This window comes from Microtus oregoni, unplaced genomic scaffold (assembly GCF_018167655.1).
Source record: "Microtus oregoni isolate MIOR12 unplaced genomic scaffold, Mior012 000026F_ref0000081, whole genome shotgun sequence".
Taxonomy (NCBI): Eukaryota; Metazoa; Chordata; class Mammalia; order Rodentia; family Cricetidae; genus Microtus; species Microtus oregoni.
In genome coordinates, this window is record NW_024543085.1 from 7,367,676 (window position 1) to 7,372,086 (window position 4,411).

The following is a 4,411-nucleotide window of genomic DNA, read 5'->3' on the forward strand; positions in this document are numbered from 1 at the left end:
CTGAGATTTTTAACACGGCAGGAGATATCCAAACACCGGGTCTTCCTTTATAAAGAATTTGCTGGTTCCTTGTTAAGCTAGGATGTCTTTGTTGGAGGCCTGCACCAATCAAGTCAAAGTATTGCATGTTTATTGTAGAAACTTAGCAAGCTGCCACTGGCAGAAGCTACCACCTGCACAGTATCTGATTTTAAAACTTTATTGTCTTCATCGTCAGTGATTAAAGTAAATTGTGAACTGACTGCTTCTCATATTTAAGTATTAAAATTGAAAGCATGTTCAAAAAGAAGTTTGTAAACATACCTTAGCATAAAATTATATTCAGCTTTTCTTCTAAAATGCCTATTTATATTAAATTATATTATTGTTATCATCAATCCTGTATCTATTATTGATATAGTGATTATATTAAAGAAAGAGGAAATATACTATTTAATTCAACTCCATTGAGTGATAACTGTTCTAGCTGAACATTTAGATTGATTATAATGGCCTATCTACATTGATCAAAAGAATCAGTTTATAATACTTTTTAAGCATCAGTACATTTTAATCTTAGTGGTTTCACTTTCTTATTTTTCTTTTGTAGGGAACTACAATATTATGTGTTCTGTTTGGAGGACCAGTGGCCAGAAACTATTGAGATATAAATTTTAGTTATTGCTATCTATATATATTTTCATTATGTTCAGAAGCATTTGTCCATAACACCCTCTAATGTCTCCATATAGTTTAAATTCTATACTCAGATAGGCAACAATAAAATACTGCTATAAACTAATTTTACTGCTGTAACCTATGATAGGACAATATAGAAGATGGCAATATTGTATTGTCCTTTATGTGAGAACTTTACTGAGTACCTGTTGTGGTTTATATTTAAAATGTAGCCCAATGTCAAAGACTTGCTTGTCAATCCCAGTTGTTAATTTGGGATGAAAGAGTCATAACAGGTAAGGAGTAGATAGCTGGAGGCAGTTAGATTACTGTCTATGTTCTCTTGAAGAAGAAATAAAGATTCTGTTCTCTCTGTGTGTGTCTGTCTATCTGTCTTTCTCTCTGTCCATCTCTGTCTCTCTTTCCCTTTCTCCCTTTTCACTCCTGCCCCTTATTACCTTCTAATCTTCCTAGTATTGCCATGATGACATACAGTCTCACTGGAGCTCCAAACACAATTACCATCCCCTCTATTAAGCCGATTTTCTCAAATATTTCTTACAATGATGAAAGTCAATTATATTATTTTTCATATTTTGGCATTTTAAAGATAATTTCTATTTTTTAACTTCAGTATATTATCTCCATTGAATCTGAAGTTTTTAATTTCTAAAATATGATAAGATTACTCTGATTATATCTCAAATTAGCAAAAGAAAGCTTAATTTGAAAAGATAAAACCTTAGCATGTGTGAAGAGCTATTTCAGCGTCTTCTGTGATTCAAGGACTGTGGGCTCGTACTCACAGTCCTACAACTGCAGTTTCTTGAGAAAAGTCTCTTTTTTTGATGACTCAAGCTGCTCTTTTATAAGATTCTGTCAACATCTAGACAGAACTAACCTCCTTAAAAAAGGAAAAATGATTAAAAAAAAAGCAAAGCATCTACTTGACAGTGATTGTTATCTGGCACATCACCTTAGACGTCTTGTTGGACTTCAGATCTCTGTGATACAGACAGAGTCTTTCTTTGGGCACATCTAGGAGTATGATACTTAAGCTTAGATACGACAAATAGAATCTCAGTATAATATATGGCATGTTTAAAGTATTAAATATGATAAATATTACCTTTTTTTCTGAGACAGGGTTTCTCTGTGTAGCTCTGGAGTCTGTCCTGGAACTCGCTCTGCTCACCTGCCTCTGTCTCCCAAGTGCTGGGATTAAAGGCGTGTGTGCCACCCCTGGCTGACAAATATGGTAAATATTATCTTAACTATTGTATGCTATGGCTCAAAATTCCTATGATAAGTAAGAGCAAAATATTGATGTTGACTGGCACAGAGTTCACAGGTGATGTATGTATGTATGTATGTATGCATGCAGGCATGTATACACGTATCTACATATGTATATAAAAGACATATACTATGAAAAAGAAAATGCATAGAATTATAGAGTTTCAAGCTTTCTAGGTGTTCCAAAAATAGTCCTGGTTGAGCTTGTGTTTGTAGCAACAGTCTTAGCCTCCTGAGAGCTGTGATTACAGGTATGAGCCACTAAACCCAGCTCAGAAAATATCTTCTGAATACAAATAAGAATAATGATGCAAGGCATATGATATATTCACTTGCATAAATATAATAATTTCTACATGTGCATCTGATATCACATTGCATTCTGAATATATGTATGGAAAGAAAGCAGGAAATCAGAGAAAGAGAAAGAAAGAGAGAGAAATAGAGAAAGAAAGAGGGAGAAAGAGAAAATGGGGGAGAGAAAGAGAGGAGGAGGAGGAAGACTTTAGAAGCAAACAAATTGGGGCTTACTATCACAGGTATGAGCAGCATACTTCTATATATTTTGTTCAGTTTTCTCATTCAAGAAATGAAAATAATGTTAAATTAGCAAGTACGTATCTAGATAAAATGTAATACAGTCTATGAAACAGTCATCAGGATTATGAAAGAGTAGAAGCTCAATAGTTGTATATAATTCTCTAACTGGAATCAAAGAAGGAATGGTTACCAAGGAGGACAACAAAACTTATTTTCTTTTTCTTGTTATCATCAATAATTTACATTGCACGACAGATATTCATTATCAACAAAGCAGAGAAATTCTTAGAGAACCTTATCATTTTACTGTATGGGGAGAGTTCTCTATTGGGCAACCATCAACACTAAACTAAGACTGATGGATGGTGGCACCATTATCTTGCATTAGATATCTATGGATCTATCTAGGATCTATCTAAACTTAGATAAGAGTCAACATCATGATGCCATTAAATTTGTCCTGAGTTAAAGGAAATTGCCACCTAACTTAACCACTTTTTTAATTGCTTAAATAAAGAAAAGAAATTTTTGAAGTCAAAATTATTAGCAATTTAAATCTTCCAAAAGTGATCATTTTAAAAATTTTCAGTTACTCTTGTTTTGTTAATGAAACCTTAAATTGTACAGAAATGTAACAATTATGTGTAGTATAATTAGATGCACCATTACTTCAGTGTTTTATCTTCTTAGGCTTTCCTTACTGTACCAAATCTCTTGTTAAATGTCAGTTAGCAGCAGAAATGCATACCCTAATTCACAATGGGAGATAATCTTGTGTGATATATAAATGTGTGCTATGATGGTTCATTTCAGTTGTTAACCTGATCGGCCTTGAAACACCTAGGACAATAGTAAGGCAGATCCTCAGGTCAGTCTATGAGGGTTTTCCCAGAGAAGATTAACTAATCAAAATTAAGACCATGAACATGTATAGGACCATCATCTCTTGGTGTGGGGTATTGGCTAGCTATAAAGGAAAAGAGAATAATGGGGGTCGAACATTTCCCCATCTTCTGTTTCCTGATCCATTCATATGTGAGTTAGCAACTTAGCAAACTCCTGAGGGCACAGTCCCCAGACTTTCCTGATGCTCTCCTGATCCTTGATCCTGGAACTGTATTGCCAAATAGTAAGTCAAACTAATCTTTGTCTCTTTTGATTGTGTTCATCAGGAACTTTAGCATAGTAATGGAAAACGTTACTAGTTCATCCATGTATACATATGTGTACACACATGTAGACAAAGATTACATAAAAGTTTGTGCATTATTTGATAATGCAAGCGAAGTATTGACCTAAGTCTATGTGTTTTAGAGGTGTCATTTCTCTAATGACAATGTAAATGGAGATCAGAAATGAGTCTTCTAACAAATGTGTTTAACTAATCACTGAAACAAAGCTATGGGAAATTTCCAGTCTACAGAACTTTTCCAAGCATGTCCAGCCTTGAATAGGAAGGAGGTAGTCCCAAATAAATGTTGCTGTAGTAGTTACAGATTTCTTTCAAGTATAACTTTTTAAAAATGCCAATAAACATCATTCTATGATTTCAATGAACAAGCTTTTAATGGTAGACTATTGAGCATTACCACTGTATGGTTACTATGTGACATGTGTGTATGTGTGAATGTTATATGTGAATATATATTTAAAAGTCTTAATTTATATCTCATCTCCAGTATGGTTAATTTCTAGAAATTTTAACATGGTTTCCCTATGGAGCCTCATTGTCATATTTGTTTGAAATCTGTTACTGCTGTTCTATGAAACAAAATGATTCTGCAATGAAAGTAAGTCCTAGCATATACCAGACACTCTATAAATGCTACATACTTTCTGCATCTGCCTTTTCCTCAGATTATAGTTGTGGTGGTTTGAATGAGAACCCACACTGGCATGTATATTTGAATGTTTTGTT